General features: G+C 44.1%; 1 pseudogene; it reads right to left on the reverse strand.

Moving 5' to 3' along the window:
- Nucleotides 1–7,783, reverse strand: part of LOC119329387 — a 19,951-nt pseudogene extending 12,168 nt beyond the window's left edge.
- Nucleotides 7,784–14,766: the final 6,983 nt, after the last annotated feature.

Genomic DNA, 14,766 nt, shown 5'->3' on the forward strand with positions numbered 1-14,766 from the left:
ACACACACAGTCACATAAGATATGCTCAGACAACAAACAAACAAAAACTCTGCTTTGGTGCAAACTAGTGAAAACAAAATAAATCAAGTAATATGGTGGTAATTCAAAACCAAAGCACTTGCCTGGCCACTAAGTACTGCCCTGCCATTCTCTTTGACAGCATCTGCAGCTTTCTTAAATCTTTCATATCCCTGAAAATTACACCAACAGCACAATCAGTTAACTGGTTGAACAGTCACAAGAAAGGACAGTATATATTATGATGATTCTAAGAAAAGAACGGTCAACTGAACTTCAAAGGTAAGCTTTCTTAGTCTCTGTTTCTGGCAAGGCGCTTAGTAGGAACTACCCTTATAAAATATAAGCATGGTAAACAGAATCATGCCCATGTGGAAACCAAATAAATTGGATTGCTAATGTCATTTCATAGAAAATGTGAGACAATTTATCGTGTATGCTAATTATTGTGATTGAACTAAGCTGTTGTAAACCAAGATTCAAACTATCACCATGGATATGTTCCTTAGGCCTCATTCGGTTTGGAGGATTTTCGTAGGAAAAACATAGGAATAAGGATTCCGGAGGAAAATTTCCTATATATGCATTCGGTTTGTAGGAAATGCGTACAGGAATTTCGTAGGAATACTACTCATTTACTGTGTTTTTGGAGGAAACTACACATCCACTCAAAGCTCATTTTGCGCGTAGGAACAAGGCAAGTCAATTCCTTAGGATGGCAAGTGCCATCCTATCAAATTCCTATACTACTCCTAATTCCTACGTTATGATCTCCTCCAAACCGAATGAGCCCTTAATGTATGGACTCAAAACAAGACACAACCTGGTTATTCGGCAGAGCACGTTAATAAATATAAAGCCTTCAGCAGTATCGCACTAGCAATACAGTGGTACAAAAGATACAAGGTATAAACTGGCCGAGAGCCTCCAGAACAAAAAACAATTAGGTAATGTTAGATTACGTAATGGGCCTAATGGGCTTGGGCTGGCGGTATAGCCCATTAGTCTTAGGGTTAATTAGAGATAAGGGTCGCTTGCTTAGGGGTCAAGCAAACCTTGCTGGGGAGTCAAGTAAACCTCTCTATATAAGGGGAGGAGATGTGTCAATCTAATCAAGCAAGAATTAAGAAGGAAACCCCTTCCCTCTTGCCCGGCCGGCCGTGGGCAAAAAGGCCCCCGGCAGGCCCTCTCGCGCCCTCCTTCTAGCAGCCACATAACAATTTGGTATCGTTAGATTACGTAATGGGCCTAATGGGCCTGGGCTGGCGGTATAGCCCGTTAGTCTTAGGGTTAATTAGAGATAAGGATCACTTGCTTAGGGGTCAAGCAAGCCTTGCTGGGGAGTCAAGTAAACCTCTCTATATAATGGGAGGAGATGTATCAATCTAATCAAGCAAGAATTAAGAAGGAAATCTCTTCCCTCTTGCCCGGCCGTGGGCAAAAAGGCCCCCGGCCGGCCCTCTCGCGCCCTCCTTCTAGCAGCCACATAACAATCTGGTATCAGCTTTCCCGGATTCGATCATGTCCAGCCCTCCACCGAGTTCTTCCCACCCGCCGCCGCCGCACACCTACCCGCCGCCACCGGCGTCTTCATCGGTGCTGCTGCCCCACACAGCAGGCGTGCCGGCATTGGGCGTGATGGTGTCCTCAGGGGCGATTGCACCCTCTGCCCTGGCGCCGTCCGCCCTCGTCCTCACCCCGGAGCAGATGACAGCCGCAATCCTAGAATTACGGCAAGCCGTGGCGGGCATCAGGGCCTTCCTCGTCGGGCCCTATGCGCCCTAGCCACATCCCCAGCAGCCACCTCCTCCGCCGTCACACCAACAGCAGCTACCCCCGCCGCCGCCGCCCTCGAACGCGACCACGGTGCCGGTCATCTCGTACCAGTATGGGATGCCCTACGACGGGACTGCGACGACCTCGTTCACATCAGCGCCGCCGCCATCCCAGGGCGTCCCCATCCAGCAGATCAAATTCCCGCCGTCACCGTCACCGCTTCCGTCTTGGATCGCTACCCGCCACGTGTGGCGGCGGTGAGGCTGCAGGCTGCTGCGCGCGGCCTCCTAGCGCGTCGGCGTGTGCGGGAGATGTGTGGTCTGCAGCTGCCGCTCCTCCCAATTGCGCTTCGCTTCGCAAAGGACCTCGATCTCGTCTGCTGCGTCGGGGATCTTTGGCATGTGGTTTTCCCCATGGGCGGCGGGCATGCTGTTTTCCCCACGGACAGCGACCTCAAAGTCTGCGACATCGGCTGTTTGGGGAGGGGGGGGGCACCCCTCGCCATTCTCCATCGAAAGCCCTCCACTCTTCTTTGTGCGGTGCAGACCAACAGCTGTCTGGCGGGGAGAAGGCATGGTGTCACCGACAGGAGCGCACCGCGTAGCACCACTGCATTCCGCCACCGGCCGCCGCGAGGGCGCCTCTGCTGGTCGCTCTTGCGACCACTTCCAGGTGGCCATACACATGCACTCCTTTTGTCCAGATGGTGTCCATGGGATCCAGGTGGCTGTACACGTGCATGTCCGACGTGCGGATGGTGTCCACTTTATGTTCAAGGGTCCAAAATAAAGCGTCCCAGTCCATTTCAGGTTGAGAGTAATAAAACAAGCCGAGATGTAAAAGGCGTGTTTTTAGGTGTTAGGTTTGTGTTGCGTCGAGTCATGGTTATAAGTTGGTTAGGTTGCAGCTCGAGGACAAGTTGCATGTCCAGGTGGGGTGTAGTGTTAGATTACGTAATGGGCCTAATGGGCCTGGGCTGGCGGCATAGCCCGTTAGTCTTAGGGTTAATTAGAGATAAGGGTCGCTTGCTTAGGGGTCAAGCAAGCCTTGCTGGGGAGTCAAGTAAACCTCTATATATAAGGGGAGGAGATGTATCAATCTAATCAAGCAAGAATTAAGAAGGAAATCCCGTCCCTCTTGCCCGGCCGTGGGCAAAAAGGCCCCCGGCCGGCCCTCTCGCGCCCTCCTTCTAGCAGCCACATAACAGGTAATCTGATAACAAACTAGCTAAATTGCTTTGAGACTAGCACATGTTAAGAAGGATAAAGTATGCTTTAAAGAAAAAGATAAAAGTATGAAAATACTACCAAAGAGTGTTCGTACACTCGGATTTGATAGCAAAGTGAACTTACTACAACAAACTTCGCTTGGGCCAAATTGATGTTACTATTATGCAAAAAATACTCCTGGCAACCAATATTACCTTCACTAGAGTTTTCTCAAAGCTTGCTTCTTCATCTTTAATTATATCTTTAATCTTCTTTTCATTGTCCTTCAGCTCAGGAAACACATCACCCATCAATTGGACAAAAACATCTACAAGGCTGTACATGCAAGATACAAAATAATGGTAAATAAAATGCCAGCTTCAAGAACAAAAACGATGAGAGGGATGCCAGTCACCGGAAATATGGCAAGCGAATCAGAAACAACTTGAAAAAATTGATGCAGAAGTAAAAAACAAAAAGTTTATCATGTTTAAATGGGCGGAGCCCAATACTTCCTAGTCGAATGTCAATCTATCTGCTAACCACGAAGTACCACACAAAATTGGCAGATGCTAGGTTCAGATTTCCTGTTAAATTCCTTTCAAAACAAGAAATTGACCACATGCTAGTTAAGATTTCCTTTATACGTACTGCATGCCAAGTTCTTTTTCCTAGATGTGTCATAAAGGACACATAACCTTCTTAACTCAAACAGTACTGATGACCCAGAGTTGACATTTGAACCTACTAAAAATATTCAATAAACAGAGCATATACTTCTATTGTGGTGCGTTATCCTCACTCCTGACACATATCGCCACTTATAAAGGGTGGTACCAAGATTTCAAGTTCAAATTTGCAATAAATCCTCACGGGCAATTTATTCCTTGAACAAAATTTCATGGATGAAAGGCAAAATTTCAGATTAACTGATTCGTGCCTAGTGCTGTCTTCATGATTTAAGTTTAAATTCAACAAATTCTGGGCTGGAGTTTGTTCTCCCAGTACCCAACCACCCAATTACAAATCAGCTACAAACAGGATTTGATCCTGCCTCATACCATGTCTCTCTTCAGGAAACATGTTATAATACAGCTAATTAGTAATTATGGAGTTGGATTATTTGAGAGAATGTACATATATCGACCATTCTACGTTCACCAGCTTTCTCCCAGTACCCAACCGCTCATCAGAAATCAGCTACAGACAGGATTTGATCCTGCCTCATACCGTGTCTCTCTTCAGGAAACATGTTCTAGTACAGCTAATTAGTAACTACGGAGTTGGATTATTTGAGAGAATGTACATGTCGACCATTTTACATTCACCAGCTGTAACTTCTATGTACGCAAATACACTGAAGCATAGGACAGTGATGTCCAAGAATCCATGCGATCAGACTTGTTAAGGTAGTCATGAAAAAAAAGAGGCATGCGCTTAAGTGTGCTTAGGCACTAGGCAACAACCGAACACCTAGCACTTAATCATGCTAGGTGCGCGCTTAGAAGAGATAGGCGCTAGGCAGTGGCAAAACGCAGTAGCGCTTTTTCTCCTACGAATAAAAATAAATTTCATAACCATGCCTCATTATCAGGACCAAATGCCAGTTAAAATAAATCTTTGCTAGCAAAAAAAAATGCACACATAAACTACAACATAAGGCATCGCAGGAACAATGCTATCAGGAGTAAGCAGCCAACACAGATGACTCCAGTTCCAACTTGTGCCCCACAAACCCAAACCCAAATTAAGTAACAAATAGCACAATGACTCATGACCCTGAGTTCATAATAAATCCGCTAAAATCGTGTCTGAACATAGTTTTTTCTTATTGTCATATGACATCTCTACCGTCATTCCCATAAGGCTTACATTACATTTTTAGCATTCTGAGTAAACAGAAAGCTATGCAAATATATCTTTAACAAACGTACAACAGATGCAGGTTGCAGTTCTTACGAGCTAAAAAATCCTTGCTTTGCCATCAATTTTTGACGACCAAAGTGAACAGCACGTCTAAGTATACGCCTTAGAACATACTCTCGTCCCTCATTTCCTACAGAAAAACTCATATTAGAACAAAGAAACATCATTGTATAACACATAACAAAGCCCTGAAACATTGTAAAAATACAATAGCTCAGTAGTTGCGACAAAATATTTCAGTTCTACACCATACGCACTAGATAGGTTGACAACAAAACGGTGGATCTGCCGAAAACAAACCAATTAAATTGAATGAAGACAGTAACATATTTCCTGCAGTTGTACTGAACCTTTATTGCCAAAATATTTTGTAACTGCAACATTTGGCTGACAATGAGTTCTATCTTTTTTCATTCAAATTCTTCAAATTGGATATGGGGCTATTGGTGACTTTATGTCCACATAATTCATTTTATTCCAGTGCCACATCAACAACTTGGCAGTCATTTTAAATGATGTATCCCCAACCAAAACAGTATAGACTCACCAGGTTGAGAACCATCAGCAATAGCAAAAGAAAGGGTTCTTATGTGATCTGCAACAACCCTATATGCCATATCAACTTTCCCAACATCATCTGATCCTACTTTACCAGAGTATGGCTGAATTCCAACACCTGCCAGCTGCATTCATAATGCATATCGAATTAACAATATTTACTTTAGACAACAATTTATTACTGCAGCAAAATACTGTAGTCACAACTCATAAGCACCAAAGAAGCTGCAAGTGTGCATCTGAACAAAAATACCTTGTGGATGGCATCAAATAATGGCATGAATACATCTGTATCGTAATTGCTCATTTTATTCTGAAGGATAGAAGTCAAACGCTCAAGGCCCATCCCAGTGTCAACGTGTTTTGCTGGCAAGGATCTCAAAGTACCGTCTGATTCCCTGTTGAACTGGGTATTAAAATAGCCAAATGTCAGTGCATAGAACAGATAAAAAGCAAATAGGCGTGCACATATAAAACAGAGTAACTGGGCGGTGTATTGAGACTAAAGCTCAACAATCTACAAAGAAATGAGTTTTTAAAATATAGCATGTTAACCTGAATAAACACAAGATTCCATATCTCAATACAAGTAGGGTCATCATTATTCACTAATGAAGCCGCATCACGGTTGCCAATACGATCAAAATGAATCTCTGTGCATGGCCCACATGGACCTGTGTCGCCCATCTCCCAGAAGTTATCCTGCCCAAAGAACACATTGTGGTACTGTTCTTTAATAGGGACATTCAGACAACAGTATAAAGTCCAACAGAGACGAAGAAAGTGAAACTAATACTACAACATAATGTCCAAAACAGCCAGGAACTCGACCAACAAACCAAGCACATCCAGAATACCTTGCAACCGAAAGGCAGAACTCTTTCATTAGGTAGATACTTCAACCATATGTTTTTCGACTCGGTATCGGGAGCGAGACCAGCTTTCTCATCACCACCAAAGTATGTTGCATAAATTCTATCAGTGGGCAATTTGTAGACCTGTACATATGAAAAAGCAATCAGTAGGTAATATTAGTAAGAAGGTGGTCAATGGGAAATATTAGGTACATATGGGAAATTTGTACATCTGTGGTTTTTCACATCATTTTCTTATTTTTGCTTGTTCAGATATACTACCTCTGTACCGAAATATAAGAGATATTTTAGGCTAAACTACCCTACAAAAACATCTTATATTTTGATACAGAGGGAGTATTTATGTACAGAGATCCTACATAAGAAAATAGACCTGTACATAAGAAAACATAAGCCTTTTTAGAGACTTCAATACGGACTACATAAGGATGTATATGACACATTTTAGAGTGTAGATTCACTCATTTTGCTCCGTATGTAGTCTATATTAGAATATCTAAAAGGGCTTATATTTAGGAACGGAGGGGGTAGATTAGATGGGAGGTCAGAAGGTCAGCGTCAATGAGTATATATCACCAAAGCGACCAAACTTATTGTACAAAACAAGCATAAAATCCTAACTTTGTCAAAACGGTAAAGAGCTCAGTTTTGCATAGAAATATATCCCCAAAACACAAGCTTTCACTCACCATTGAACCCACCAAAGTGGACCCAACTTTCACTTAAATTTTACCCATCCATGATCTGATGTTTTATACAGTAGTGTATACAAACTAACACGCGAGCTATCGAGAGGCAAGAATCCGATACCTGGGTGAGGAGGTCCCATGCATACCCGATGGCCCCGTCATTGAAGTAGTCTCCGAAAGACCAGTTCCCGAGCATCTCGAAGAAGGTGTGGTGGTAGGTGTCCTTCCCCACGTCGTCGAGGTCGTTGTGCTTGCCGCCGGCACGGATGCACTTCTGGGTGTTGCAGGCGCGGCGCAGGCGGCCAAGCTGCGAGTCCGGGGGGGCAAGGCCGAGGAATATCGGCTTGAACCCGTTCATCCCGGCGTTGGTGAACAAGAGCGTGCCGTCGTTGACGGGTACCACGGGGCTCGACGGCCATGACGTGTGCGACTTGGACTTGAAGAAGTTGATGAAAACCTCCCGGACCAGGGCGGCCGTCCAATACGGAGGCACCTCCATCGGAGGGCCGGCTGTACCGGTGGCGGCGACTGTAGATGCTCGGAAGGAGGGGATGTGGACGGCGGCGGGGGTGGGCAAAACCCTAGTGTTTGGTTTGGCGACGAAGAGCTGGCGGTACACTCTCACGGCCGAGTGCAACATAGAGAGGCTTTTAAGGGGAGATTGGATGATTTGCCCCATTTTACTCTGTGATTAGATGATTTGCTCTGCTTTAGTTAGGATTAGATTATTTGCCCCAGTTTTCTCTGATCTTTTGATCATTTGCCCTCTTCCGTATTCTAATGAGTTCTTAATTATTTTAAATCTGAAAAACTATGTGGAATGACCTTTATGCCCCTATGGCAGATTGCAATTTCTCTGACTCTCCTCTGCTCTGCTCCTACTAAACCACTGAAATTGATGACACGCCGTTGGGAACACAAAACGGTGCTGCAGCTCGGCGGCCTGGTGTACGCTGCTGCTCGGAGGCCCGACGGTTCCCGCTGCTGCTGGACGCCCGACGTCTCCTGTTTCTGCTCGACGGCCCGGCCTCTCTCTCTCTGCACCCCGGCGGCTCCTCCTGCTACTCTGTGGACTCGCAGGCCGGCGGCCCCCTCTGCTGCTCGGTGCCTCGACGGCCCCAGGCAACCTTTATTTTCTTTCCCCGCTCGGCCGCTCGATCCCATTGCTACTGTTGATTCATGCGCATGCAGCATGCAAGGTGCAACAGTAAGAGAGAATTAGTCTCAAACGTTGAGCAGTGAAACGTGAAGCTTGGCAAAGTGATCCAAGCCAAAAAGTCAGTCTCTCCCATCTGGAGCGCCAGCCATTGCAAGCTCGTTGTTCTCGTCACTGCCATCGTCGTGGAACATCATCGCTCTGTGAAGTTCCCGGAGTCACCTCGGCCCACCGTGGTCGCAGGAGTGGTCGTGTCCAGATGTATGGCTTGTTGTGGCCGGCGACCCTTCCGCCTCTTGCCCTTGAGAACGAACAAAGACGGATTGTGGTTTGTTCGGGTAAACTGTATTTGACTCCATCGAAGCAGGTAGAGAAGATTAGAAAGAGAAATTGTAATCCGCCATAGGGGCGTAATGTTAGGATGATCTTCACCGTGTGGGTCCAACGGCCCATCGGGCCCTTAGATCCGCGCCCTGATCGGGGGCGCTCAACTCACTATGGGTGACGGGCCCCTGTCACCTGCACTATATAAAGAGGTGGGGGTCGGCGGCTCGCATCACGAGGTTCGTCCAGCGCCGTACACCCCACCTAATCCCCTACCGATCTAGGGTTAGTACAGTGCTGACGGGAAGCGCCGCCACCACTTCGCCCACTACTCTCTGCCATCACAACCGGCCACCGTCGCCATGGCCGGCACCGGGAGCTCCTCGAGCCACAAGTTGAAGGTAGGACCACCGGGATCTCTAAGCCTATCCGATCCATATTATCTATCAATGGTATCAGACAGGTTTGGGCATAGGGTTTCTTCGGTTGAAATCAAAAGAAAAGATATTACCCCCTCCCCTGGAACCCTAATTGACAGGGCAAAGAACGAATCCAAACCGGAAAAAGTAGCGCCGCCATCACGACCGCGCCGTTCCTCTCGATCCGGGCGCGCATCGGCAAGCCGAGGCGCCGGATGAAGAACCACCCCGAAAGGGGCGAAGGGCACCACCACCGTGCCATTTGACGGCGGCGCGTTCACCCTGGAGGTGCTCGCGCACGCCGGCAAAGGGGTCGGCAGGGGCGCCGCCGTACCGTCCATCTAGGTCGCCGACGGGTGCTACAAGGGGCAGAGGACGGCGCGTCGCCCTCGTTCCCTCTCTGTCACAGAAAGGAAAAGTGGGAGGGGGAACTGCTCGCGCGGCGCGGTGGCACAACGTCGTCGCTTGCGGCCGCCGGAACCCCATCCTGCTGCTACGAACAGGGGAGCAGAGGAGGGCTCCGCCGCGTCTCTTTCTCTTGAAGGAGGCGTGGGAGGAGGAAGAAAGGAGGGGGAAAGGGAAGAAGAGGGGGCGCGTGGCGCAGAGGCGGCCGACGCCGCCGTCGCCGGCGGCGCGGTTGGACCGTTGGAGGAGCTCTGCCGCCACAGGAGAGAGAGCGAAGAAGGAGAGAGACCGAACAGAGAGAGTGGCTAGGGTTTTCGGTCGGGGGCTCGCTCTCCCCAGTTTTGATCGAGCAATAAGTAAGGTGGACCGTTCGATCCTGATTGACGGTTGGGATGAAAACCCTAGCTAGTGCGCGCTTTTGGGCTGAAAGAGAGGCCAGGCCGGCAGCCGCGGGCGCAGCCACGCGCGCTGGGCCGAGGCAACCAGCCGCGGGCGCAGCTGCGCACTCTGGGCCGGGCCAGCAGCTGCGCAGACTGGGCCAAGGCCTCAGCCGCGCGCCGGGCCAGCTGTAATATTATTATTATTTTGTTATTTGTCCAGATTTGGGCAGATTTCAAATAGTTTTTCTATGCAAATTTTTCCAACGAATATTTTGTTTAGAAAACAGGAAAGAAAAACAGAAAATGTTTCTAAAAAAGAAAATATAAATTTTTTAGAAAAAGAAATGTTCATGAATTTTACAAAGAAAATAATAAAGTTCATGAATTTTTATTTGGTCAAAGAAAAGTTTCTGTAAAGAATAAAAGGTTCATGAGTTTTCTATTCATGTTTTTCCGCTGCAAATAAAAAAAGTGCTCCTTTAAAAATGAATAGAACTAAAGTAAAAGATTAGTTGTTGCTTCTCTAATGCTTTTTTGAACCAAACGGTTAAAATTGCTTCGAGAGTAAAAGAGTGCAGAATTGTTTCTGCATAGAATATTGAAAGTTTCCACTGCAAAGGAAAAGTTTTATCCTCCAATTAAATTGGAACCAACGGGAAAATTTAATTGGAAGAACTGTTCTTAGCAATGTTTTCCCCTGTGGGTGAAATAAGGTGCAGATAGTTTCCGATATGATAAAAGAAAGATATTTTTTTAAAGTTAAAATATGGTAATGTCATTTTCTGACCAACGTTGATGATGACAATATTATAATTCAATGAGTCTTATAGTTAAAAGTTCAAATCTCTGATAAATTTTGTATCCAAGTGACCAATTTTCGGAGAATTTGATAAAGATTGAGAACTGTATATTGCTAGTTTTCCGCTGCAATAAAGTTGATAATGATGATTATTTCTTAGCAAAGTTGTTTAATAGAAATACTATCATCACATTGTTTATGAGTTATATGCATTATTTCCATTTCCGCCCAACGGTGATATGAAATTAATGTAGAAGAATGAGTTTTATTCTAATTCTACCACAACGGTGATTTAGAGTATAAAAGGAAAGTTTTAAAAAGTTTAATGTGCGTATTTTTTAACCAAAGCAACGTAGGGTTATTTTTATGCTCATTATTGTTGATTATTGGCTAAGTTTTCTCAGACTAAAAGTTTTCCATGCTTTCATTCGTGAAAGCGAATGGTTGGGTACTTGTTACCCGAAAGATGACCAAGAAAGGTCATAACGTGAGGGAGTATGTTCTCTCTAAAGAATGGCTTCAAATGAAAAGAATTCTTGGACATTAATCCAAGAAAAGAAAACAAATAGGTCATTGAGAGTCTTGGTTGACAAATGTTTTTTCATGTATTCTATATGAAGAAGATTTTTCAGTCAACACGATTTGAGATGAAACAAGCAACATGCGTGTTTAATTTGACCAACGTCGGATTAAGCATGTGTGTCAAAGAACGTTCGAATTTATTACTGAATTTGATGATTGCATATGCGGTCAAAAGAGCCAATTATGGCATTCATGTTCCTTATAAGGAATTACCTGCATAGCGGGAAAGAGGATTATGGTAAAACCCGCATGGCGGGGAAAGTCTGGGAAAATACCTGCGTAACTAGGTAAAGTTAACATAGTATTATGTGAAAAATCCTATATGTCAGGAGAAATTCAGGCAAAGAATTTATCCTGTATGACAGGAGAAAGATATGATGACTCATGTGCTTAATGTGTCTCACTCTAGGAGAAAAGTATGGAGTAGCTATTATGCTTTCCTAGTTTCGACCGTACATCTTATGTGTAATGGTCATTAAGCACTCAATAAATCCAAAGAGATTAAAAGTTACAGATGAACCTAAAGATAAGAATTATATGCAAGTGAGACTTGGGAAAGTACTAATGATAAAGAACTCTGTTGAGTTTCTGAAATGAAATGAGGAAAAAGTACTCCCATACTAGTTAAAAGATAACTTCATTTTGTATGAAGAGATAACTTCATTTCGTATGAAGTAATCTGATGAATGAAGTAGATAATCGAAGTTTCCTCAGTTCACAAGAGTTATCAATGGTTTTCGAAATTGTGGTAGAAAAGTTCTTGCCACATTTCGAGGGGGAGAACGAAATATGAGATAAATTAAGATTGATGAAACTCCCCTATACTTTAGATAATGTGATGAAGAATGTGATCGTCTGGGGGAGTATGACGGTCATATTAATACCCCTAAAGGAAAGAAATAGTTGTATTTCTGGATTTTTACAGTTCCAACAGCAGAGTAAGGAATACTAAGACGGTACTTAAAGTGCCATAAAGAAGAAAGTTTTAACAGAATAAACCCAAATTATAAAGTTTAAAGATACGCCATTTTTAGTGAAGATGGAGTAATCTGGGGGAGCATGTTGTATGACCTATACAACACCTGATGTTAGCTCTATAAAGGATGAATGAGTACACATGGATCTTGTGACATAGGTCCCTGTAAAACTTGTTGCCTCTTGGAAATGAAAGACAACATAATTAATTTGCCTCTTGGGAATGACAGAGCAACAACAACCCCATATGAAAGAAGTGCCAGTACCTGAGACACTGATGGTCTCAAGGAATGAGAAAATCAGATACTTTTGATTACTATAAAGTCTATGTTAGTGAAATTCAAATGGAGGTTGATCCCACCTCATTTAAAGTGCCCATTCGAGTTTTGGGAAGTGTCTGCTTATCTAAATGATAAGAGACTATGCGAGATGAAATGAAATTAGTGAATCCCGACGATGTTTGGGACTGATGAGTAATTTTCAATGGAGCCAAAACAGTAGGCTGTATAGAGTCTACAAGCACAATGTGACTCCAAAGGAAATATGTAAAGGTGTAAAACACGACTTAAATCGAAAGGTTTTTGCGCGTTTTGCACTGAATAAATTACAATGAGTGTTGGTAGCACATCATGATCTGAGTTACATTAGATGAAAGATATCATGATCTGAGTTACATCAGATGAAAGTAAAGAACACAGGGGATACTGCCTAAAGAAGTCTTTTATGGACTAAAGCAATCAAATGTTGTTTTGGGTTAAAGAAAATGAGAGTTCAATTGTATTCGTGCAAAGTTATAGAATGGGAAATTCATTTCCTAATCCTGTGCATATGGATGACATCCTACTTGCTAGTGGTGATGTCAACCTAATGCAGGAGGAGAAAAGAAGTTCTTGTCCTCAAAGTTCAAAAGAATGTTCTCGGTAGAGTGTCTCTCGTTATTATTATCGAGATTCACCAAGAAAAGAATAAAAGGGGTATTAGGAATGTCACATGGACATGCTAAGAAATGTCTCTAAAGTATGCATGCAAGAAAACCTACGCCTGTTCTTATAGTCAAGGGTAATAGAACTGGAAACTATGGTGTTCCAAAAGTTGATGAGAAAAGATTGAAAACGGATATGGTACCATATGCTTCAGCTGTTGGAAGCTTAATATATTGCCCTGACACAGTTCACATATCCGGGTTGTTTTGGCAATGTCCAGTCCATATATAGATCACTGGAATGGAGTCAAAGATATCGGCCTCATGCTGAAAGAAATAAGTGCTCTCGAAATATTGTGAGTAGAAAGACATGACTTGTGAAATGTATAGCGAAATCCACAATTGTCGCTAACTTTCACACTTGGAGTTTTGGTGTGGAAAAGCTCCAAAGAATGAACAATTATCATCAATGTGATGCAAAGATATGTTATAGCTTGATATGAGGCTGAGGGACAGGCAAAATGGTTATGAAGACCTGTACCTGAAGTTGATAATGGTTGACAACAACAATAACTATTTTAAGTCTTTCGCTCCTACGACAACGAGTCAAGTGTTGATGCCAAACACACTGACACAGAGTTATGCGTTGTAAAGGAGAAAGTCCGGAATTATGTAGGAATGCTTGAAGCATAAAAGCAACAGACAAGTGTTTGCAGATCTGCTTATTAAAGGCTTACCGCCCAGTGTGTTCAGAGAACACACAGTCGACATGGGTTTTATGGTATAGTCTAAAATTTCCGGACAATAAAAGGGCCCAAAGTTAACGAATTTGTTTCAAAATAGAGAGGTACGTTGTGGCTGTCTGATTCTATCGGCAGTTGAGCTGTGGCGATGAAATATGTTCTATGTATTGATCTGTTATGAAACGAGGAAAGTAAAAGTATAAGATCAAAAGTAAAAGTTGAGATCAAGGGGGAGAATGTTAGGATGATCTCCACCGTGTGGGCCCAACGGCCCACCGGGCCCTTAGATCCGCGCCCTGATCGGGGGCGCTCAACCCACTATGGGTGACGGGCCCCTGCCACCTGCACTATATAAAGAGGTGGGGGCTGGCGGCTCGCATCACGAGGTTCGTCCAGCGCCGTACACCCCACCTAATCCCCTACCGATCTAGGGTTAGTGCAGTGCTGACGGGAAGCGCCGCCACTACTTCGCCCACTACTCTCTGCCATGACAACCGGCCACCGTCGCCATGGCCGGCACCAGGAGCTCCTCGAGCCACAAGTTGAAGGTAGGACCACCGGGATCCCTAAGCCTATCCGATCCATAGTATCTATCATGTAAATGTCATTTCATGTCGATTTTTTGAATTAAAATGATTAAGAATTCATTAGAATACAGGTTAGGGCAAAAAAATTAAAAGATCAAAAAAATGAGGCAAATAATCTAATCCTAACTAAAGAGGTGCAAATCATCTAATCACAAAGTAAAACGTGGCAAATCATTCAATTTCCCGGCTAAGACATCAGGGTGAAAGAAGGGATAGCTTTGTCTAAAAAAAACTAGCCGGAATAGGCTAGAGTCCCAGATCCATCCGTACAGTACAAAAAATTGGATGTTTTTTTTGCTAAAAGAAGAATATACCCCATCCGTTCATTTTTATAAGTCATTTCAGACAACTGAAATTGACCCCTTTTACATGATGTCTAAAATGTCTACAAAGTCTTATAAAAATGAACAGATAAAGTACAAAG

This window comes from Triticum dicoccoides, chromosome 7A (assembly GCF_002162155.2).
Source record: "Triticum dicoccoides isolate Atlit2015 ecotype Zavitan chromosome 7A, WEW_v2.0, whole genome shotgun sequence".
NCBI lineage: Eukaryota > Viridiplantae > Streptophyta > Magnoliopsida > Poales > Poaceae > Triticum > Triticum dicoccoides.